General features: G+C 37.6%; 1 long non-coding RNA gene across 2 annotated transcripts in view; it reads left to right on the forward strand.

Annotated features, from left to right (window-relative positions):
* Gm41679 overlaps positions 1-21,477 on the forward strand; it is a 61,514-nt gene extending 40,037 nt beyond the window's left edge. Inside the window, exons 2-3 of one of the 2 annotated variants that reach the window (XR_877254.1) lie at positions 5,465-7,670; positions 21,119-21,477. This is a non-coding gene — a long non-coding RNA (predicted gene, 41679). Of the gene's footprint in view, positions 1-5,464; positions 8,015-21,118 lie in introns of those variants that run through there. The other variant, XR_877255.1, reaches the window with a different exon arrangement.
* Positions 21,478-26,148: the final 4,671 nt, after the last annotated feature.

Genomic DNA, 26,148 nt, shown 5'->3' on the forward strand with positions numbered 1-26,148 from the left:
TTGTATAACTGGAAGCTGCTGGAATATTTATGTGCGAGTTCAGAATGAAGTAGAGGGGGTCCCTGTGTTGGGATGACATCACTCATTCAAGATAAAGCCAGTGCTGATAGGCTGAACGTAAGGGTTGCAGAGCCCATTGGTACCACTTCTAAGAGGGACAACCTGCTGTCACTCTTTCTGGGATTTATGATGGTAGCTAGAAAACCTGTGTGTTTTATTTCTTTTTTCTATCTTTTTGTTTGTTTGTTTGTTTGTTTGTTTGTTTGTTTGTTTGTTTTTTGGTTTTTCGGGACAGGGAGAGGGTTTCTCTATGTATCCCTGGCTGTCCTGGAACTCACTCTGTAGACCAGGCTGGCCTCGAACTCAGAAATCTGCCTGCCTCTGCCTCCCAAGTGCTGGGATTAAAGGCATGCACCACCACTGCCTGGCTCAAACCTGTGGTTTTAAAATTATTTATTTTTGAGATTACAACAGAATTCCATCTTATTACCCTTTCTTTTCTTCCCTCAAATCTGTCCCATATACCCCCTTTTCTCTCTTTCAAATCTTTTTCATTAGTTGTTGTTACTTGCATATGTGTATATGTATATACTTATATATTCGTGAAGACAACCTGTTCAGAATGTATAATGTTACCTGTATGTATGTTTTCAGGGCTGACCATTAGGTATTGGATAACCATTTGGTGTTCAGTTTACTGGGGAAGGCTATTTATCCTACCCAGCCCTCCTTATTGGTTCTTTGTCTAAGGTTAAGGTCTCTGCCCCATTCATATTACAATGGCTATTGTTGTTTTGTTCAGCTCCTGTTTAGGGAGTACAGTTGGGATGAATTTATGGATATAGTTTCTGATATTCCTAGAAGACAACCTCAGAGCAATCTCCCTATTCTGGTTCTTAACAACCTTTCTGGCTTCTTTTGTGCAAAGTTTACTGAGCCTTAGGTGTGGACATGTTTTATAGATGTTTCCATTGGGACTGGACTCCACAACTCTGTATTTTGATTAGACATAGTTTTCTGTAATAGTCTCTGTGTGGAAAGAGAAGTTTCTTTGATGAGGACTACAACTATCTGTGGATATAAGTGTAAAATTTTAAAATTATGTTGATTTTATTCTCTCTATCTAGTATCTTCCTTCCTGGCTGATTTTTGAAGACTATTCATTCAGGAACCATTCTTTCAATCATGCCACATGCCTAGACATATGCCTTCTGCCTATTGATTTTTACATTGTTGTGTCCAAAGAGTCTTTCCACTATGTCTTCTTTGCCTAGATTAAACTATTTCTCTTAATATTCAAAATAATGTACATCCTTACTCCTATCTTTCTTTCATTCTGACAATGCTTAACCTTTCTAATCTCTTATATAGTAAATGGAATTACTAAGGAAAACCAGACCATGAATAACTGTTTTGGGAACTGAGTCGCTTACTACCAGTAGATCAGAATGGACTCCTGTATGTCCTTGTCTCTACTTGAGGTATAAACATTCAGTGGGTGGTAGCTCTTGGTGCCTGGGGATAGAGACTGTTTGATAACTAACAACATTGGGTTTTTTATTCTCCCTTCCCCCAAGCCCTCTGTACATATCTTCTAGCTTTTTTTTTTTTTTTTTTGCCAAAGACCAAAGAAGGGAAACATTAGGAAACATTACAAGGTAGTGAGAGTGTAGAGTAGCATTCTTGGTGTCATATTTCTTAGTAGTCAGGTGACTGTACCAAGTTTCGGACTTTCCTCTGGGGCTTCAGTTCTTAATCTTGAGCACCGTCTTGTTCTTTAGGAAAAGCAAGATAGAGTTTGGATTTTTTCTTTTCTTCTATTCTAGAAAATATTGATCTGTAGACCTAACAACTTTTTCTTTCTAAAAACTGCCCACTTTTGCTAATTTGCAGCTTGGCTTGGCAGATAGGAAGACAAAAGTATATTCTATAATTACATCACAAGTGCCTCTGTCCAGGTTTCCCAGACATGTAAGAATCGGGGTCTCAGGAACATCAACAGCTACCCACAAGTGGGAACATTTTGCCCATTGTGATTTTCTTCCATTGAGTGTTTGTTCCAAACTCATCAGTATGGAATTCCAGCTGATGATTTCTCTGTATGTGGTAATTCTCAAACCTGATGTTTAACTTTTCTCTTTAAATTTCTACCACCTCCATCATTATTCCCTCCACCATTATTATGTCAGCCAAACTGTTTCTTCTTCTTCCCAAGGTAATAAAGTTCCTTGATTTGCATTTTAAATAGATCATTCTGGTGACAGCATGAAATTAAGAAGGGAAGCAATAATCCAAATGATAAATGATGAGAGTGTGGATAATTGATAGCAGAAAATAGAATGGAGTGTGGCAGGGCATAGATTGGTGGGAAATGAGATTCAGGGGAGAGAGAGAGAGAGAGAGAGAGAGAGAGTCGGGCACCAAGATAAGATGGCAGTACTGTTTGTAATGGGGCAATCAGAAAGTAGTTACATTTTGGAGGTAAATTTACAAGTCATTGAAGAATACTAGACATAAAATGATATTATGACATAGATCAAGTGTGGCTCAAAATGTTGAAATAAATGACTTTATGAGCAGCATGTACTAGGTGCCATATTGTCTGCTAAATGTACATGTGGTTCAATGTTGCATTTCCTCCTCTGCACTATCAATTTTGAATCTATAACTCATTTTGATTACTATTATTTTGATAAACTAATTAACAGGTAGATATTAAGATCCATTTTGCACTTAGATCTTTTTTGAATTTGATGTTAGGTTTTGTTTTTTCAGCAGTGTTTCAGAACAGTGTTTCAGAAAACTGAGATTTAGCAGTAAAAAATTTCTAGTTCCAATTTAATATATTGGTAAAGTACTCAAACATTTGACCTTACATAATATTTGTGTTTATGTGTAGAGATACATGCTCTCAAGATTTTGCACTATGTTGCCATGAGGGGTCACCTGCACTGTCAGTCCTGGGAAGACTCTGTTGTGCCTTTCTCTGCATTCCTCATCATCTTTGTATGAGCCCCGCTGAAAAGCAAATATGTTTATCATCTTTTCTTTTTTCTCTTCCCTCCCTCCCTCCCTCCCTCCCTCCCTCCCTCCCTCTCCTCATTTTCGTTTTTTTCTGGTTGATTTTGAATGATGACAGCACTAATAATATATTTTTAATTAAACATTTGGTGTTCTTTCCTTGCCTAACAAATCTCACTTTTTGTAAGTAATTTAAAAGAAATATATAATCTACTTAAATAAGTATGATATATTTGTATTTTCTTTGAATGCATTAAGAGGCCATTGATTTCTTGGTTAGTCAATATCTGCATTTATTAAACTGGCATTACTGTTCATCAGTCAACTACAACCTTCCAAATTAAATTATTTAAAAAATATTAACTATAAATTTGTCCCTGTATATATTCAGGAGCTTGATTCTATTAGCCAGAAATCTATGCTTAGTTTCAAAGAACAAAAGCATTCATCCAACATGGCCTGTAAATTTATAGTTTACTACACATAGTAGCAACATTCTTTGTTTGTAAAGAACATTTCAAGGTATGATAATTATACACTTGCTAGAGGTAAGTATTGGAGACCCATGGCCATCAACCTTGTCCTAAACATGACAGACATTCTCTGTTTTCTATTGTTTGGAATATTGGCACAGGCTTCTCCAGATACAAAGATTTTTCCTATCTGATAGTAATATTTTTGCTGAATTTTCATTGAATCATTATTGTGAAGGATCTCCCAACATCTAAAGCTCCCCTAACCTTCTATAATAGTGTTTCTAACCCTTCCTTTTGCTATGGTACTTTAATACAGTTCTTCATGCTGTGGTGATCCCAAACAACAAAATTATTTTGTTGCTACTTCATAGCTGTAATTTTGCTCCTGTTATGAATCATAATGTAAATATCTGATAGACAGGATGTCTGTTATTCAACCCCTGTAAGAAGATTATTCAATCCCCAAAGGGGTTGTGACCCACAGGTTGAGAAATACTGTTCTAGAACATTTTTTACCCAGGCATTTACATGATAATCTTGCTACCACATAATTGTGTTATCGGGGCTATATATCCAGGAATTTCTTTTTTGTAATCTTTCATAAGCAAAATTAGCATATGAGGTGTATCATTTTTCTTTATTTTAAAACATTTTCATTTTTATTTTGTTCATGTATTTGCCTGCATATATGGTTGTACACAATGAATATAAAGCGCCTGTAGAGACCAGTAGAGGGTATATCAATGCCCTGAAACTGGAGTACAGGTGGTTGTCGTTAGCTACATGGGTTGTGGGAATCACATCTAGTTCCTCTGCAAGAGAAACACATTCTCTTAACTATTGAGCTGTTTTAGCAACTTGATTTCTTTTTCTTGGAAATGTTCAGGGACACAAGAAACTAAGAATACTTCTTAGAATGAGAAAGGAATACTAGAGACAGAATAGTTTGTTCAGGGAGAATAAGAATGTTGATAGGAGAATGCAGGGAAAGAAGATAAGTTACCCAAAGTAAGTTATGGAGAAGAATCTACAGGGTTGCAATTATTTTGCAATCAAAGTAAAAACTAAATTAAAAGAGGACATGTGGTACTAGAGAATGGGAAATAGATTCTGGGCCCTAAAGTTTTAAGTATGAATGGAGGCAGAGAGTTGCAGAAAATAAGATGTAAATCAGAGGGTTTATGAAAAGGTCTCATCAAATTACACTTGGTCATAAACTGATAAAAGAAAAAAATTTCAAAAGCAGGAAGTATTCCAGATAGATAGACAATACTGCTCGCAAAATTCAGTTATTAGATGGAAAAATCTCAGTGTCCAATACAAGTTATTTCCGTATAAGTTATTGGTCAGAATGCCTCAGAGACACACAACACATTAGCATATTGTCATTGCTTCTGGTTGTCCATCATCACTGTACTGTAATATGCTGTTGCTGAGGACACCACAAACTTCAGTTGCAAGATTTAGAGAAATAAATCTTGAAGTGGCCATAAAAGTCTCTACTTGCTTGCTAACTTTCATAGTTCTAGAAGGTGCTATTTAGGCTACCAAGGACAAAAAGACATCAATGGTTTTACCCAGTGAAGCACTATGCAATTCTACAATATGAACTTGCTAGGTCATATGTACTCACTGGTGTTAAAAGAAGGTAAGAGTATTTACAGTGGTACCCATTCACCCTGTTGGGTGTTTCTGAGGCTTCCTCCACAGGAGGGAATTTAAGGCTGAAAGTGTGAACATGGTTAAAAGTCTTAGGCCCTAGGGAAAAACCTACTGATGCTGTTTAGCTCAAAGGTCATGGAATCAAACTCCATTCTATGTTTATATTTGTATCCATATATTTGTTTTATTCTGATCTCTGACCAGAGAAGTTGCTTATTAGAAAGGATGAAGGTTATGTAAGGACTCATAGGACTCATACCTGTTCAAACTTATGAGAACAATTGATTCTGACTATTCTATTTTAGGTGGAAATCTACATTCGTTGCTACCACCAGGCCTTGAGGATACATTGGAAGAATTGATGAAAGTATTTAAGACCGAGGGGAAGGAATATTGTAAAATGCTGTACTCTGCATGTGAATGGCTACGAAATACAGGAACACATAGTATCACAGCAACAGTGGTTACCCATGGAAGAAATCCAGATGTTCAAGAGTTAAAAACTTCTGTATGGGTGAGGGGCTCCTGAAGTTTCACCACTGCCTGAGGAGGAAGGGAAGGTTCTTTTCGTGGATGGTAGCCCAATAGATGGCCTTGTACACATGAACATATGGCCAATGTAAATAGGACTAGGTGTGTCATAAACAAAGACATAAAGATGTGAAGGATATGGAAGACATGTTGGAGGAGAAGTAATGGGGATGGACATTGCCAAGATACATTGTGTGCATGTACAAAATTTTCAAAAAATTATAATTGTTTTTGTCAGAAAGTGATTCCATCTCTGGAGAATAGTAGACATCGAGGTAGGATCTAAGGAGAGGAATGACACATAGGGGATATTGTCTAATCCATTGACTGTTCAACCATGTTCTAATAATCACATGTATTCCCATGTCTTGGTTACAAGATAGAAGTATTTGGAGAGTAGGGCCAGTATGATTCCCCAAATGCCATACATATGAAATATCAGTCTATAGTTAAACTATAACAATGATAAAATTTACAACATTATAAATTTTGCAATAGTAAAATACTATGAGTATTTTCTCAACAGGAAAATTGAAATGATAATCATTCTCTTAAGGAGTGACATGTCAGCTCTGCTTCACACTATATGACTGGCATAATTTCTATGTCTTTTGGCAAGTGTTGCTCTTCTTGCTCAGATGGGAAGATGTCCTGGGACTTGGAAGCTCAGGAACTACAGAGCTCTGAAATTGGACACTGTCCCAGTGGAAGAGTATCCTGAGACACAGGAGATTGGGAACCACATAGCTCTGAGTCAGAACCATGTACCAACGGAAGGGCTTCCTCAGACATGAGGACCCAGGAACCACATAGCTCTGAGAGGAATCCACCTCAACAAAGCGGTTGCAGCTCCCAGAGGAGTATATCTACAGGTGAACCAAGGAGCATGGGCGCCTCAGCACTGTCCTCTTCACTTTGTCCCACCCCTTGTTTTCTGCATTGCTTCTTGGCTTCCTCAGATGAGAGAGTCACACCAGGCAGGAAATCTCATGAAATAGATTTATTTAAGGGTTTAGGGAAAGGAGGGACTAATCAAGGGATGGATGCCCCTTGCTCCTGGAAGGGAGAAAACAGGAAGGAATTGGACAAAGGGCAGAGTTTATACAGGTTTTCTTGAGGGGCAGTGCTTTCTATGGCAGAGTTTTCTGTGGTGAGGGTTGGTGGTATTTCTATGTGCTGAGCTTGGGGGAACTCTGGTATTAGTTGGTTTTCCTATTTAGAGATTGGTGGGTTTTCTTGCTCAGGAATTGGTGGATTTCTGTGGGAAGATCAGGAATTGGTGGGCTTTCCTACTCAGGGATTGGGGACTTTCATTCAGATTTTTTATATAAAATTAGCATAATCTGGGAAGGGTTCTGTTGAGGGGCTGGAGATGACCTTTGTGAAAATTATAGAGGCTGGCAATGCCATTACAGTTACAGAGGTCTAGGAGAGGGGCCTGGCTCCTGAAGCTCCCTCAGAGGGGGACCTGGTCCCTTTCTTGTCCTTAGGGTTTAAAAATTTACAAAGTACACAAAGTTTAGAAAGAGAGTCCATGGCTGGAAAGGCTTTCCCTGTCACTTTAGTGGCATTAATAGCAAATAATAAGGGTGGGATGTATTATCATGGGATACCATTGTGCTAAAACCATGTCTAGAGTAGTTTAGCTATAACTACAACATTGTGCTTTAAATATGACCTATGCATAATAAAAGGAACTGTGGACAGTTATTTTACACAAATTTTGTGTAAAAAAAATAAATTTTGATGTTGGAAATGTATGGTTTTGCTGCTAAACCAGAGTGTATGTACTATTTGATGTCATTAATATTATCAGCATAATCAACATCTACATCAATATCATCTCCTTCATCAGAGTCATCAGTCAGCATTGTCAGCATCAACAACACCTCCAATAGCATTGACATTATTAGCATCACCATTACAATATCATCAATATCACCATCAGTAGCATTGGCATCCTCATCATCAACATTATCTGTAAGTATCATCACCGTGGTTACAATTAGTATCAGCAGCATCACCCACCTTCAGCAATATCCACCACTGTTATTTATCCTTCCTCTATTTTCATTGTTTCACATTATCCTCTCACCATTACTCATGCTAAAGAGTTACTTGTTACAACCTTCCATGCAGATATAGTTTTGCCATTTTATACAGATACCTAAAACCATTCTTTCATTCCCTGTTTCCCCAAATAGTTTCAAAAAAAGGTTTGTGTGTCCTATAACTTGGTTTGCATAATTTTGTGATCCCCTCTGTGTGTGTGTGTTTGTGTGCATCTCTCTTTCTCTCCTTCTCTCTCTCTCTCCTTCTCTCTCTCCCCCTCCCTCCCTATCTCTCTGTATGTGTGTGTGTGTGTGTGTGTGTGTGTGTGTGTGTGTGTGTGTGTGTGTGTGTGTGCTGGAGTCAAGGGAAGGGAAAGACTTAAAATAGTCAATTAGCTTATCTATGCTATCTGTCCAGTGAGCCTCAGTGATCATCTTATCTCCATCCCCCATCCCCCAGTCCTGAGATTGCAAATGTGTGCCACTATATCTAACTTTCTTACACAGAGGCTGAGGAGTTGATCTCAAGCTTTCATGCTCACAGGACAAGCATTCTCAGACTGCATTTTTTCAAGTCTTGCTTGCTTTGGATAATCTTCCTCGAGCATTTCTATTTTTGCATATTGCTTCCTTTCCTCAGTAGAAAATATCTGTCTGCTTTTGACTACACTGTAGCTAGACAAGGTACTTACCTGGTGCCAGAGTCTTTCCTGCATCGTGATCCAGAGGATATCGTAATGAGATTAAGAAACCTGAGAGTGTTTTCCATAATTTAAGGAATATCCAAACAGGAAAATGAGTATTGTCATGAGATTCAACAAAGTCAAGTGTAGACCTATCAACCCCATATTATGTGTGGATGTTCGTGCAACAGAAGTAGGAATGGGAAGGGCAGGTACAGAATTGGTTAGACTGGTGTTTGGCTAGCCATTCTGAATGACTAGCTCTTTACGGATGCTGGAACATTTTTATTTCAGGAACCAGAAACCTGAAGGAACAGGTGACAATGATATATAATGCGATTGAAATTATTTTACTGTGGCCATTTTAGATCCATAAGCAGCAAAACCTATGAAAATATTTGTTTCTTTCTTACAACTGAGAACAAAAGTCTAATTTTTAATCCAACTTTGAGGTATGCTTGATACGTGAGAAGGAATAAGTAATTAATGAATAAATAATGGGGTAAGTAAAAATTTTCACTCATGAAATAATCACATTTTTTGGTTACTCTTGGTTGTCAACTTGACTATATATGAAATTACCTATAACCCAGAATGGAGGGGCAGTGTGCTGAGGTCTTTTTACTTAATTTGAAATAAAAAGATCCATTTCTAATCCAGATCTTTGGGGTAGGAAGACATACCTTTATTTTCCTTATAAAAGACAACATTTAATTGGCCCTGGATTACAGGTTAAGAGATTTAGTCCATTATCATCAAGACAGGAAACATGGCAGTATTCAAGCAGGCATGGTATTGTGCTGGAGGAGATAGGAATTCTATGTCTTCATCCAGAGGAAGCTGTAAGTAGACTGTCCTCAGGCAGCTAGGAGGAGGATGGCAAAGCCCATGCCACAGTCACACATTTCTTCCAATAAGGCCAAACCTCCTCCAACAAGACCCCACCTCCATATAGAGCCAGTCCATTGTTGCTGTTGTTCTTCATGGTCATTCCATGGTACTGACATCTCCAATATGTTTGGATTTTCTGCTGTGAAGACATACCTTTTAGACCAATCTTTTGAGATGAGAAGACCTACCTCTTACCTGAGTGACACCTTCTGCTGGAAAACTGTATAAGGAGGAAAGTTTTGATCTTGACCTGTTGGTTTTCTTCTCACTAGTTAGTTCATGCATTCACTGGCATTAGAACCGACTTCTTCAAGATTCTGGAATATGCTGAAGACCAGTGGAAACGTCTAGCCTCATAGATTGAACTGGCTTCTTGGACTGTCTTACCTAGGCAGCCATTGCCATTGTTGGATTATTTGAACCACAGCTTTAACTCATTCTGATAAATCTCTTTTCTATATATATGTTAATTAATGTGCAAGCATGTGTGCACTTGTGTGTATGTAAGCTCATGTTTGTGATTGAACATGTGTGTGGATTCAGGTGCACACAGTTGTATGTACATATATGTAGAGGTCTGTAGTTACCATCAGTCATCCTTCCTAAAATGCCATTAAACTTATTTTTTTTTTGAAACAGAGTTCTTTCATTGTCACGGAACTCACTAAATATGCTTGAATGTCTGCCTTGGAGCCTAAGAAATATGCCCGGCTTTGCTTTCCCAGTACTAGGATTACAAATATCTTTCCCCAGGTCTGGCAATTTTTACATGGATTCTGAGGATTAAACTCAGGTCCTCACATGTATAAATTCCCCCATTTAATTTTTTTATTCTTTCAATCATCTTTGTATTTTTAGGGAATGAAATATACCTTAGAAGCATCTTCCACTTACTGCCAAGACTCAGAGAAGGTTCACAGTGTACTAAGGCCACAAAGCTTGGGCAGCTGTGTGGTTATGTCTGGTCATAAACGACATTCTGTGCGCACCTCTCAGCCCCAATATCAAATCGCCTGACTAAGTTGTGTAGAGGAATTCTGAATATTTGAGTCAACCTAAGAATGTGGAATAGGTTACTAAGAGTTGCTATATATGCTATATATGCCTTTAGGACCAGATTCACCTTTCTTGTATTAAGATTTATTTCATTTTGGTTTGAGTTTTGCAAAATCTATGACACCATTGATTCTGCAACACAATGTTCATGAATAAAATGGCTATTTAAATGGAGATTTGGTATTTTCAAAGGGGAGTAAATCATTCTTCTCTAACAACAAGATCAGGACCAGCTCCCTGCTACCTCCACACCTCCTGTGTCAGAAAGGCTTATTCAAGACACACAATTCAGGATGGATCTTAGGGACTATATTTGTATTATTCAATATTTAAATTTCATAATTTCAACATACTTAACTTCATAGATTTTATAATACAGTAATATTCAATTAAAAAACACCCTAAATGCAGGGGATTTAAGCATTTCATATGCAATTAGCAAACATTTAAAAACTTTAATATTAGCGTTATTTTTATGTCCCAGTGAGTGACATATTATTTAAATTGAGATGACATAAGAGCATATAAATAATTCCTAAGTGTAAATTTAAGCTATAATTTCAGACAGTTTGAAATCAGTAAGTATTATCAATTCCCTGTTTCCCAGTATATCATTTATTACCAGCCTGAAGAATTTTTTTCTCCAAGAGATTAAATTAACATTACAGCAATGATAAACATTATAAATAAATACAAAATTTTTACTCTGAAAACCTAGTTGAAATAAAGTATATAGATTTGTGCAGTATCTAATTCCTCTTTTCTGGAAGAATTCAGATCCATTAGTAATATGCTCACATTTCTTTTCCAATGAAAATGAAATCCATTAAGGCTTTAAAGTGTAACGTCCTTATCTACTCTTCTAGATACACAAACTATGATGTAAAGACAACAACAGCATAGAAAAGATCCAATGAACATCACGCCAACAGTGGATTAAGGCAGAATGAAATCCAGCTCTACGGGAATACTGCAGCTGACACTTAGACATGATCACCTCTTTTGGCCTTTCTACTGAGAGAAGCTAAAATAGACCTCCCTTTTGCATTCAAACATCTTCACAGCTTCTGTGAACCTAGTGTGCATCTCATGGTTTTCTGATCTTCAGACTAAACTTTTCTAGTCTAACTTATTTTAGAATGAGCTCTACAACATTACACAGTTAGGATATTGAAGATAAACAAAATAGAATCAACTAGGGTACTCCCTAATCTGTGGGAAATGAACAGTTTCCCTACCTTGTGTCCAGACCTCAGTTGTTTTCATGCCAGCGTGAAAACATAAAAAGGAATAGAATAAACGTTAATCTAGATTATCTCTGGGGAATAATAATGTCCAACAATTCTGTCAATAGTGTGCATCCAGGAATACCCTGTTTGGGAATAAATAAAAAGAGGTTAATAGACTTATGAAAATACCTGAGTTCTCTTTAAAATGACAAGCTGTTGTTTAGTAGAGACTGACTCTCACAATCATACTGGGGTGTGCATATGGTAATAGAGCCGTAACTGGCATGATAGAGGAAAGGGGGAGATGACCATGTGCTTAGTGAGAGGGACTGAGTAAGTAGGGGAACTATTCCCTCTCTAAAGCCCTAGAATAGCTCAGATCCAGTAGGCCCTATGCACAGAGAAACATGCCCTGTGCTCAAAGAAACACTCAAACTCTGCTCCTTTCTACTAGTGGAGATGAACTTCTTCATCTACAGCTTCTCTCCTACTTTATGTGGCAAGGAACTCAGTTTTCATCTTTGGCCTTTGGAGAAATTCATCAGAGAGATAGATGTGAACACTGAAATGTCCAATAGAGCAAAATCCATAGACTTTAGAAAACTGAATGCCTGGCAGCTGGGGTGAGAAACCCTCACCATGTTTCTCCTGCTTCTCCTCCTGTAACATGAATTGCCTTATTGTCCCCAAGTAGGAGAACAGAAATATCCCCCCCTCAGGGGTCGGGGGAGGCAATGACCTTTAATCATTATGTTTGCAACTTGTCCAATTTAGTCCAAAGATTTATCATAAGAGAAGCCCCACATAACAGCCAGAGTTTCATTAGATCATATCTTTCCTTTAGTATAAACGCAGTCAGAAATGTCCAGACATGAGAGTTTTCAGAAATCAAGAATACGAAGAAGTAACAATAGAGTAACCAATATGCCTGGTACAATTTGAACTCAATATTCACTGGTGTCAGCTAGAAGACAAGTGTATGTTCCATATAATTTAATAAAGAGTTGCACTGTAAAGAGATAAAGAAGAGAGGGAGACATTGTGGAGCCAACCCATTCCTTGTGAAGGATAACCACACCTATGACACATTGTAAACAACATACATAAGTGCAGAGACACATTAATTACTGAAAATATGCATGAAAATTAAAACATGCAATAGGACGTCATGAACAGTATTTCAAATATATAACATTAACAATATATAGGAAAGAGTCTGCATTATTTTTTCTAGAAAACGGGATTTCTGCTAGGACAGAGGGAAGAAATTCGAGCTAGTATTTACTTTAAGGGTTTGAGATAGCTTGTGTTTTAAAATTATCAATGCATATTTCTAATATTAATTCATAAAGAGTTAAAAACAATTTAGTGTCCATATTTTAAGTCAACGTTGTGGATGTCTCATGCTGCAAGTGTTTATCAGAACCCAAAGTTTTCCTCCTGGCTGATCTTATCATTCCTCATGACCCCTATTCTTATAGGCCTTTATGTTTTGGCAAAATCTAGCATTTGAGCTGAAAAAAAGAGACGCATGATTACTCATACCTGAATGGAAGGTCCATAAATTACATCAGCTCTGGCCATTTTTCTTAGACATAGGCCCCCAGATATAAGCATTTCATCAGTTAACCTGTAATGGTTTGGTTGTGCTTCAGAACTCAACCTGAGGCTTCTAGGCCTCACAGGATGTTTCTACATGGCTACTACCCCCATATGCCCATGGGTCAATTTTCACTTTTGTTATTAGGGCACATTTTCATATTTAAACTACTTGGCAAAGTAATGGCTGGGGCACCTTTAAGTCCTCTTAGTTTTTGATGGCTATGATCACTGGACTAAATCCATGGCCAGATTTTTTTTTCCTCAGACAGCAAAATATTCTTAAATGCAATTTTCAAGATGTCAGAATGTTAAGTTCCCAGTTGTGAACACCTTTAACTAATTTAATGTTAAAGGCATAGCCCCTAATATGCTCGCTATTTTAACTTCCTTTGAAACACAGTCAACATTTTCCGGCCACCCTCTTCAATTTAGCATGGGCTGGTTTCTCTTGCATGGCTGATTAATGTTCCGACATTCCTAATGCCTCCAAGTAGAATGCTCTCGATAAAACACAGACTTCACTCATTCTTTCTTTGTTCTTAAAATATAAATGCTTTTAAAATGGAAAAATAAACAATATTTTATATTTAAGGCACAGGACATCTAATTTTGCAAGTGAGATGTCTGTGGATAGTAATAAGCAATGAGCATCTTATTGGAAATTGCTGGATAGTTTTCATTGTATTCTCTGTGCAGCCAATACCTATAATACTATTTTTTTCTTTATTAGTATTTATAAAAAAATTCCATCCGCACATAAGGTAGAATTCTCCTAGAAGCTGCCAACATCCCATTTAACCTTAGAAATGAAGAGAAAGCAATTCAGGAGGTGGTTAAGAATATGTCATAGGCACAAACTCACCTTAAGGCATTATGAATTTTCTGTGGAGAAAATGCATTTATTCATTCTACTCCAAGTCAAGATGGAGGAAACCCATTATCTTAAAGTTTGAAAAAAAAATCCCCTTTGGGATGTGAATAGCCCATGAAATATTTCAGTCAAAAATGAAATTTTTGGATAAAGTGAGTGTCCAGTTGAAATTGGTAATAGAGTTTAGGCTTAAAATCATCAAAGCTTTCTCTGAGCCTTCAAGATAGAAAGGAGCATGGAGAGTTAATGGGTGATATTATTCTAATTATTATTGTATAGCACGAGGGCCAATCTATTTCTGTAGAATAATAGAGCTAGGATGAAATTCGACAGCATCTGTCACAATAAATGCAAATATATAGAGAATTGACAATGAGCCCTGATCTCATAAGTGATTCTATTTTCCATCTGAATGACATCACTACATTTCATGCTCAGTTGGCAGATACCTTCACAGCTCTCTGGAGCAGCAGTGGAGACCCTTCCAAACTGCATTTGCAGAGGTGAAATGCATTTGAACTTGGACTTCTATAAAATTACTTATGTCTCTAGAGAATGATCAAGGTGCATTTTAAACTTAGATTGTGAAAGCATTCTCTTTTTTTTTTTTCTGGCATTTATTAGTTTTCATCTGCTCACTTTTAAGATAGCATCTTAAAGAAATTTAGAAGGCATGGTTTGTACCCCAAAGGACCTTACAGTCTCATTGAAGGTGACACATCTAGAATTATCATGTAACCTTAGCACAATACAAGTGTTAAACACTCAGCTGTGGTTACTCTGGTCATGTCAGTACTACCTACACTAGTACTGATGGACTCAGTGAAGAGGTGGTAGAAGACAGGGCACAGATGCTACAATGTGGCATAGAATAATCTCAGACAAACAGGGTGTGGGAGAGAATAAGGAGGTTCCAAGGCCTGATATTATTACTGAGGCTATGGAGCACTCACAAAACGTGACGTATCATGACTGCAATCTGGAAGACCCAACAAGCAGCTGAAAGAGTCAGATACAGATATTTGCACCCAACCAATGTACAGAAGCTGATCGATCACTCCTGTGGTTGAACTAGGGGAATTCTGGAAGAAGCTGAGGAGGAGGGCAACCCTGTAGGAGGACCAGCAGTCTCAATTAACCTAGATCCCTGAGACTCCTCAAATGCTGGACCACCAACCAGCTGATGTGAGACTCCCAACACAAATACAGCAGAGGACTGCCAGGTCTGTGTTCAGTCAGAGAAGATGCACCTAATCCTCAAGAGACTGGAGGCCCCTGGGAGTTTGGATGTTCAGTTAGGTGGGGGTTGGGGGAGTGGGAACATCCTTGTGGAGACAGGGAATGGGGAAAATGTATGGGATGTGGAACAGTCAGAGGGTGGGTTGGGGTGAGGGTGGAGATAAAATTCTACTGCAAATAAATAAATAAATAAACAAACAAATAAATAAATAACAAAAAATAGGTACGCTAAACAAGTGCTCCACAAGAGTTGCAGAATACTGAAAGACAGATGTGTATGGAGCATCCACAGAGCCACTGCAAGGTGAGCTTCTGGACTGTCCAGAACACTTGAACCTGCCCTGATATACATTCCTTGGTTACTATAAGACTTTGTTAATAGTTTTTATATGCAACCAAAGAGAATATTTATTTTTTAAAAATTTTTATTGGATAAATTATTTACATTTCTAATGCTATCCCCTTTCCCGGTTCCACCCCAGAACCCCCCTAATCTATTTCCCCTCCCTCTGCTTCCATGATGGCATTCCCCTGACTCACCTAACCACTCCGACCTCCCCTCGATCATATTCCCCTACACTGGGACATTAAGCCTTCAGAGATCAAGGGCCTCTCCTCCTGCTGATGCCGGACAAGGCCATCCTCTGCTACAGATGTGGCTGGAGCCATGGGTCCCTCAATATGTACTCCTGGCTGGTGGTTTAGTTCCTGGGAGCTTTGGAGGGTCTGACTGGCTGATATTGTTGTTCTTCCTATGGGGTTGCAAACCCCTTCAGTTCTTTCAGTCTTTTCTCTAACTCCTCCATTGGAGACCCCGTGAGCATCTGCCTCTGTATTTGTCAGGCTCTGGAAGAACTTCTCAAGAGACAGCTGTATCAGACTCCTGTCAGCATGCACTTCTTGGCATTCACAGTAGTGTCTGGGTTTGGTGATTGTTTATGGGATGGATTCTCAGATGGTGCAGTCTTTGGATGGCCTTTCTTTCAGTGTCTGCTCCACACTTTGTCTCCATATTTGCTCAGGTGAATAGTTTGTTCCCCTTTTAAAGAAAGACCAAAGCACCCAGACTTTGGCCTTCCTTTTTCTTGAGCTTCAAGTGGTTTACAAATGATATCTTGGGTATTCCGAGCATTTGCGTTAATACCCACTTACCATTGAGTGCGTGCCATTGGTGTTCTTTTGTGATTGGGTTTCCTCACTCAGGATGATATTTTCTAGTTCCATCCATTTGCCTAAGAATTTCATGAATTCATTGTTTTTAATAGCTGCATAGGACTCCATTGTGTAAATGTACCACATTTTCTGTATCCATTCCTCTGCTGAAGGACATCTGGGTTCCCTCTAGCTTCTGGCTATTATAAACAAGGCTGCTATGAACATAGTAGAATATGTGTCCTTATTATATGTTGAAGAATCTTTTGGGTATATGCCCAGGAATAGTATGGTTGGGTCCTCAGGTAATACTGGGTTCAATTCTCAGAGAAGCTGCCAGACTGATTTTCAGAGTGGTTGTACCAGCTTGCAATCCCACCAACAGTGGAGTATTGAATGGAATGCAATCAGTGGTTTCCTTTTAAATGTGTGATTATGGCCTAAGTTCATTATTCCATAGCATTGGAGCATATTAGGAGGGTGGGGCAGGAGTTTTCAGAGAGGAGAAAGATCTGGGATAAGCTATGTTTGATAGTATCCAGGAATTACATATCTATTCTAGGCTAGTGAAAGGTCAATTAAATATATATCAGCTCCTCCCTTTCCTGACCTTATTAGATCACATATATTTGCTCATCTTGTCTGTTTTCATTGTTCTCTACTTGGGTTTTCTCTCTGGAAATATTTCTAGCAGATTTTATTCTTTTAAAACCTTTCAAAAGAATCACACTTTGCTTTTGTTTTGTTTCACAGTTATTTATAACAATATCTAGACAAAAATTATATTTAGTTTTGAGGCTTAATAACTTGCTCCATACTAGGACACATGCAATGTGCATCTTAGCTCATTGTACCTCTCCGTAAATAGATAGTTTGTGATCTTCAAAAGGGGCTTTCCTTTTCTAGGGTCAAAAAGCTGAAAAGTGGTCCATCACCCCTAGACTCTTGAAGTGCTAAGTGAGTGTTTTCCTTAGAGGAAAACACATATACCAATGATGGGCTAGTTAAAATAGTCCACAGAGCTACCCCAAATTCCCAAAACATACTTCTGAGAATATATTAGCCACACCAACTGTATTGGCTCTGTTTCAGAAGGATCTAAAGAGCACGGCATAGCTCAGGGTGTATATCATCTCTCTGTGTGAAGTTATTGGAAGTGTAACTCAGCTTCAGTCCCTCAGCAGACCTCGGTCATTATTGCTCCCCTGCCCTTCAATTTGGTAAAAGAAAATTGGACTCAGTTGAGATGGATGGGGATGGCCAATTCCTTGTATCTGTGGAGGGAATAAGATGGACAAAAATCCAAACCAATAACATCAAACAAAATTACTAAGGCTTCATGAAATATGGAAGAAATTCTTGGTTTCTGGAGGGCACAAAGGGACACAGAAACATGTCCTAGATTTAGGTGTCAATAGAACTGAGTCTCTCACAGGAACTTTGTCTATGTAGGGGATTATCGTAGACCTGGTAGTTTACTTGTAGTAAACCCACTCAGGATGCTGTTAGTTCTAGAAGTTGTTTTTATTTTTTTCCTTTTCTCAGAATTTGTTTCTTACTTATCTGAAGATGAATCTTAGAATATTCTCTCCAACATGGACTAAGCCTTCCTGGATCTTTGGTGCGTCCCTGGGAGGATCAGGGATGTTTCATATTTTCGCATAAAATTCATCCTTTGTGCTCTAGCATCTCCAGGTGAGTTCTGACACTTCAGGTTTCATTTCTTCAAGAATCACTGTACATTCTGGCCCCAAGCTTATTTCTTTCCTGACCTATTTCTCTCTGATGAAACAGAATCACTAGCTTGTTTTTTAAAAAGCAGATAAGAATATTAAATTAGTGTTTTCACAACTGTAAGCTCCTTTCAGATCTTCCACAGACTGTTAATACATGTGACTTTAAAGGAAAGTTTTGTGAGTAAACATGTTTGGGAGTCAGTAGCCTCTGAAGAAGGTTGGGAAGATTGTTTTGAGTGTTCAATTGCACCAGGAAAGCTTCTATCCTCATGAAAAGCATCTTAAACAGGAAAGCATGGTGTTACTTAATCTGAAGTGTGTGTTAAGGGGATTGTTTTTAGTATTATGCACATTTTCATATTTAACACCTTTCATACTTGAGACTCTTTACTTTAGGATGCTTACCATTTGTTTGCATTTTGAATCTTCAAGAGGGTACTGTAGCAGCTGGTGTTTTCTAGTTCATTGACCAAGAACACTTGCAGGGAGGATGATGCTCAGAACCCTTTCCTCTCTAGGGCATATGTTATGAAGACCACCTTAGAAGACATCTATCTTGTTTAGCTTTCTGATTCCTATTCTAGTATCATGACTAGCCATCCAGTTGTCACGCTGAGTATCGTCATCCCAGAAGGTAATAGAATGCATATTACTTGAGAATCTTATAAAAGTCAGTACTTGCCATGCATGGTTTCCTCATTCAAAGGGCTATGTCTCCTTACCTCCTAAACCTACTTGCTTTCTGAGCACTCTGCATTTGCATGTATTTCACAAGATGAGATGATTGGCATGTCTAAAGTTTAAGGTGAATAATGTATCTTGCCTCTGCTTCCTCCTTCTCTACAGATACTTTGTAATTCCTTAACTAAGGTTGAGAACCTTCATACATACTTAACTTTTCCTTCCAGAGAAGATGTTTTATAACCTGAACATATTTTAAGCATATAGAATCTATAATAAACCTAGTCTTCTAAAATAGGAGAAAAAATGATATTCTTATGGAATTCCTCTCTGTTAGTTTCCTGACCTATGATGAAAGAATATTAGACATAAAGTAAGACATTTAAAAGTCATATACCAAGAAAAAAAAATCTTATAATTAAGTAATGAGAATTTGTGAAATGTTCTCAAATGTACTTTAGGAAATTAGGAAGTATATACTGAGAACTAAACAAAGTAACTATGAATGCCTGCAACCCAAAGATCAAGTGTTAATACCCAGAGAAAGTTGAAAACTTCCTCTAATGAGTTCAGTAGGAGGAGAGGGTTTTAAAATAATTTCTAATGCTTACTGTATGAATCTGATAGTATACATAATATTTTTACCTCAAATTTACTGTATGAAAACAAGTTATCAATTAAAACAACTGCCTTTTGGTCTTTAATAAACCAAAGATAGAAAATGTTGAAAGGCTTTTGATTTTTTTAAGAAGTGTTGATAAATACAATTTGGTAATCACTTTTCGCAGTTACTTAAGATTATGAAGTTGGATAGGTGATGGCAAAGTCATTGCTCTGAACATTCCTTTTGTAATGGCAAGGCCTTAAAACTTTTATAGAAATCTTCACAGTTCATTTTTTTTTCACCAAAATTCTTTTCTGAAGGGAGACGTGGTTAAGAGGATGGAAACACAGGTACATTCAGTAGACTATTTGGAAAGCCAGACATTGACACATTCATGTCATGTGGACTCTACACAAAAAGACCTCCATACCAGTCTCCACGTTAACTCAAGCCTGATCTGTGCCCTCACGTGTACATAGGATGGATGGGTTGATGCCACTGATGCATACCCCTGTCTTCAATACTAGATGCCTTACTGATGAGCGTCTCCCTGTTCATGATGAGTTAAAAGGAGACAAAACTATTTCTACAGATTCTTATTCTCTCCTTACACTGCTAGGAACTATGGTTGTAATCTCAGCAATCGTGACTGCTGAGATAATTGTGAACCTTTGTGTCCTCTAGGCTCTGTCTCAGCACTACCAGAGCTAGTGAAAATAACCCTAGTAGGATATAGAAGACCATTTTCCATCTATGAATGCTATTTGAAAGATAGGCCATGCTTCTATTCCTAACCTAAGCAGAGGGAAGTGGCCAAAATGCTTGCCTTAAGCTAAATTTGAGTGTCAGCACTTATAGAATATAATTGAAACCATCTACATATCACCAAGGATTAAAACAGTGCTGTTTAGACAGTGATATTACAGGGCAAGGGCAGGTTATGCCCTTGTAGAAAATGTAAGTCAACATTTGTTATATGTGATATAAAGAACATGATAACTCCTGGAAATTAGAGTATTTTCCTACAAAAGTAAAAGTACAGAAGCTTAGTCTCTAATGCACCGAGTCCTTAGATGTGTGGCTTTTGTAAAGTGGTTGAATAGTCAGGTTTCTGCCCTCCTTAGTGCAATCAACAACTGACAGCTTCAAATTTTGAACAGAAAATTGGCAGGGGGTGGAAACTTAAAAATTGCTGTCTGTGTAGGGGAAACATGTCTTTAAAATGAAGACTAGTGGCAAACATGTCTTTAAACATGTTTGGTTTGTTTTGGTGTGTGTGTGTGTGTGTGTGTGTGTGTGTGTGTGTGTGTGTGTGTGTGTGGTTCTCCCTTATCTTTCTTGGCTACCACAGGCTAAGAAACAACACTTGTGCCACTTCAATTGTTGTGTAATGTTGTTTATTGGTTGAAAAAAGCTAGAATCCCCAATGAGACAAATGTCTGAGCACACCTGTGAAGATTGTCTTGCTTATGTAATTTATAGAATGAAGACCCAAACTAAGTGTGAATATAACCTTCTCAGAAACTGCTCGGTTACAGGGGAATCTGAAACAAACAAACAAACACAAAGTCTTTTGAGGTTTCTTTTTTTCTGCTTGTCTTATATCTTATTCTGGTATTTGTCTGCCCTGTAGTGTGACATTATGACACTGCCATTACCATTCTTCATGTACCCCGGAACCCATCTTCCTCAGCCACCCAGGAAGGAATGAAGACTAGTGGAATCTAGAAAGATTGTGACTGCTGTGTCACCTAATTTCATGGATTGAGCATTCACTGAGTTCTCCTGGCTTTCCAGTCTCTCTAGGATGCAGACAGTCATTGCTGGAATACCCAGCCCATATCATGTAAGCCAATCTAATCTATCCTCCTTTGATACATTTTCATTTGATGCATTTGGTTCTCTAGAATAACTTGATCAATACAACCATGTTTTCCTCCACTGTGACAAAGAAGCTATGCTGCCAACTAACCATGGACTGAAAACTCAGATCTCGTGAGCCAAAATAAATTCTCCTTTTCTTGAATCATTATGTCAGATATTTTGTACCAGAAATTGAATCCTAAGACACGGTTTTTGTTTAGAGAGGGAAGTGGTTAGGCATCTCAGGCTTAATGAAGTTGTGTGGTAGAGCTTCCCATCCTCTGGGGCACATTTGCGGATGGTAGGAGATGGAGGGTGTTTATTATTCTTTTCCATGGTGACCTCCGAAGAAAAGATTTGCTAACATTAGCCTGTTGCTAGGAAGTGGTCCACAGATGGCTCTGCATGAAAGTTGCTGACTTAACTCACAGCCTGTGCTGTCGTCACTTTATTTCTTGTTCCTTTTTAATCACACTGACTCTAAAGTCAAGGGAATCAGGGGTAGTTTGTATTAACCCAGATGCAATTAATTTATAGTAGAAAATGGCAGGCATTTGATAAAGATTCTTAGTGTTTTAAAATCATATCGAGAGTGAGAGTTGCTAAAGTGTATTTGGGGATGAGACTAATTTCACTACTCTGTTGCACATTTTCCTTGTGTGCATACGTGTGAATGTGCATGTATGTATACAATATACGTGTGTCAATGTGCATGCTTTTATGGATGTATATATGCATGTGTGCATATAGAGGCCAGCAGTTGATTTCAAGACACCTTCTTTAGTCTTTTATTTTTTGAGATGAGGTCCCTCACTGATTCATTTAGCCTAGTTCACTAGTTTTCTCCTGGAATTCTGCCTGTTTCCCATGTACTGGGATTATAGGAATGTATTATCATACTCAAATTCTTGTGTAAGTCATGAAAATTTGAACCCATGTTATCATGATTGTCTGGTAAGTACTTCACTGGCTGAGTCATTTCCCAGACCCCTCTAACACATATATTATCTTTGTCTCAGATTCCTTTCAAACATGGAGTAAAGTTATGAGTTGAGAAGATCCTGCTTATAGTTAAATCTGAGTTGGAGCATGGCTTCTTTGTAAATAAAGATTTATTGGAACATAGGTTTGAATGTCAGTTTTACGTTGTCCAAGGTTACTTTCATAACAGAATGCTTTGGTTGGTAAGTCATTGTAGAAAGTGTGTGGTCCAGTCCACTAAAATAGCAGTGAATCTCTGACTCAAGAGAGATGTAATAGCTGTTGCTGGGAAACCAGCACTAGGCAGGGTAGCGTCTGCATTTTCATTACAATATCCATTGGCTGTTATTTGGATTTCCTTTTAAGTTTGAGTCAATTCACTCAGAAACAAATGAATAATTGGTTTGAAGACTAAGATTGAGGTCTTTCTAACTCTCCATTCACCTTGCTTTATTTTGAAAACATATCCCTTTTTACAACAGAAACAGTTATGCTTGGAAAGATAATAAATAAGAAAAAGAAGGGGCTCAGAAATTTTATTCACATTTCTGGTTTAGAGTTTTGGTGTTCTTTACAATTACATTTTCAATAGAGCAATTTTTAAGAGTCATTATTATAATATGTCCATTGTTATTTAACTATTATTACAACTCCGTTACCCTTAGATCTACTTTTAAAATTTTTAGAAGACTTATTCTTTAATATGGATGGTGTTAATTATTTTTACAACTTCTAATACTGAATTATATTTTTCTAGGTACAAATACATTGAATCAGAAAATGTCCTTGTAATATTATGCAAGACTCTTAAGTTGCTGGGCTTCAGTTTTTTGTTTTTTTAATTTATGAATGGGTAGTAAAAGTAACTGTCAAGGCTTAATAGGTGGCACAGCGTTAAGAGCACTTGTTTCTCTTTCAGAGGACCTGGGTTCAGTTCTTAGCATCCACATCATGGGTTATAACCATCTGTAACTCCAGTTCCAGGGGATTCAAGCTCTTCTGACGTCCAAAGGCACCACCAAGCCTACAGATGGTGTAAGACACACATGCAGGCAAAACAGACACAAAAGAGTAACAAATGGAGACAAAAGTTAAAAAAAAAAATGTAAGTTCAATGTTATTGAGAAGATTAAGCTTTGCCACAAACATAAACTCATGGACATACTATTATCCTGGTTTCAATCGTGCACAGACAGACAAGGGTGTAAACTAAACAGTGAAAATATGAGCAACCTGAAGGCATCAAAAGGAGGGAGAGGAAGAGTGAATTTAGTCCTAGAGATGTGTGCTAACGATAGACTTAAAGAGCTACCATTGAGCATATCATTAAGAATCAGCAGAGAGACTTAAAGAAGCATAGCTATGCGTGAAATCATGGAGTCAGCTCTGAGCCATCCATGGGAGTAGAATTTTGTTTCAACGTATTTGCCATTGTAGACTTGGCATGATGGTAAACCTGGGAGAGGCCCCAGAACATAGGTTCATAAGACTGACATTTTATTTCATCGAACCCTTTCATACTCTCAGCTTTTTTGAAACCCTTTTGTCTCTGTGTCTACAAGTATCATTTTTTTCCCCATACTGTCATATTTGTAATGAAAAAAAATCTAATTGGTAGTCTAAAGTCCAGTGACTCTAGACATCTTTCTTAGGAACATACTCATTTAATGTGTAGCTTGCATACCCTAGCATCCTACAAGGATTTTTTTCCTTTGTTCCAATCTAGGCAAAGATATATTTGCCATTTTTCCTATTAGGAAAGGTTTGCATCACTCAAACAGTTGTCCTCAACATGTACTTTACACAGAAATAACCTTGAGTCAATCATTAAACCAATGCCATGTCACTGCTGCCAAAAACCATGCTTTACCTTCTTTGAGTTACAGCATATACTTTTAAAAGTAATGAAAATATTTGTTCTTGACAAGCATATTATTCAAAAACCTCTCCATACGGACTGAGCTCTCTCTGATGACTCTGAATCAGAGATTACACAGCTTTACCTCAAGTGTCTGCTCTGCCAGGAAACACACTGATATCTAAATCTCATTTAGGGAAACGATTCAGAATCTTTTGAGAGTGAGAAGTGTAATAAAAATAAATAAATCTCATTCTTTCCACAGTTTACCTTATGGCCTATATGTTAATCACTCCAAAATGTCCAGGAGCACATAGAGAAACAAGAACTTATTTAAAATCAAAGCTGCTTGAATTCCAGATGGCTCAGAGTATATCTTAATCTATCTTCAGCAAGTCCCCTAATTTTGCAAGAACAAATGGTGGAATGTTATTAAAATGTTAATTAGTTAAATTTAGTCCCCAAAGAATAAAGAAAACAAAATTGCACCTACATGATTTTATTTTTGCTAATGGGAGAAAGAAATTCTGATATATAAAGAAATGAGGTTGAGAGGAAGGAGCTAGGCATAATGTGAGTTTAAATAAAAGTATCCAGGAGTGTCAAGCAAGTTGGAGTAAAATTATTGGGGTGTATATATAAGCTATTACATGAAATTATTTTCAAAGTACGCCATTTTTAATATTTTATGGATTCCTTACTTTTCTCAAGCAAAATTAATGAGATGGGGGTGTTAGGCAATGACAGAGACATAGGTAGGGCATAGCTTGAACCATTTCTTTTCTATTTTTCTATGTACTAGACTTCAAAAAGTACACAATGGTTCCTGAAATCTTGAGGTCTATTGTAGAATATCCCTTCTCGCACGAGGAGACCATCACTCCTGCCTAAATCTCTAAATGAATGGCAGAAAATATAGTTCCTTTAAGCATCTTTAGATTGTGAGTGTGCAATTTAAAAGTAGTCAAACAACAAACTTCAAGATGTAATAATGCCTCAGTGGCAGTCTTAAGGGCATGCCAGCTGGCCAAGAGCTCAACTTTCCTTCAGTCATTTGATGCTATTAAGGAAGCTGTATTTGTGTTTATAATTGGTTTAACTGCTTTATTTTACCCATATGCTTGTACTTGGTTTATTTTATAGAAGAACAGTAAAACTCATTAGCTTGTCCTGGAGAAAACAGAGGCAAATTGGTTTCTCTATAGGATGATCCTTTCATACGGTCTTGGGAATAACTGAGCACCCATTATCTAGTTCAAGCCATGATAATCAGAACAAAAGAGACAATCACCAGCAAGACCACCAAGACAATGTGCATCTCAGGGGAAACCCATATGTCTATTGGCTGAAAGTATAGAGAAAGCCTGAGCTGAGTTGGTGGCATTCAACTCTCCACTAGGAGCAGCTCTTAGAGAAAAAGCAACTTTCATTTTTTATTTGCCCATTTGATCCTTGATCACCATATATTATTGAACTGGGGAAGACAAAAAGATGAACAACAGTACTGTGGTCTTCTTTTCTACTTTCTATTCCATTTAAATTAATAATGTGAATTAATGGTACCCAGAAACTTTATTCTGAGATTTGAACAGTACTCAATGTCTAATAGGTGCTGGGTTTTGAAGGAGGGGGAAGAAAAAAGCCTTTCATCTCCTCCACTATGCGTCATATTTAAGTACGATATTATTTCTTCTAATGATTTAGTTACCTAAGCATATTTTTGAATATCTGTAGAATATCTAAGAACACATATATAATGTTGACTGGTTAACTGTTTCTTGAACAACAGAGTGGCTTGTTGATGTTTATGACTGAGTAGGAGAACCTAAGAAGAGGCTATGCTTATTGGCAAAATGAAGGGTTTTATCTTTTCTGAAAGCAGCACCCCATTGTAGAATATGAGGCAGTTAGACAGACAAAGGTAGCAGACAGACATTAATTCTTGGAAAGATGGACAGAAA

The sequence above is a fragment of the Mus musculus genome, chromosome 18 (assembly GCF_000001635.26).
Source record: "Mus musculus strain C57BL/6J chromosome 18, GRCm38.p6 C57BL/6J".
In the NCBI taxonomy this organism is placed as follows: Eukaryota; Metazoa; Chordata; class Mammalia; order Rodentia; family Muridae; genus Mus; species Mus musculus.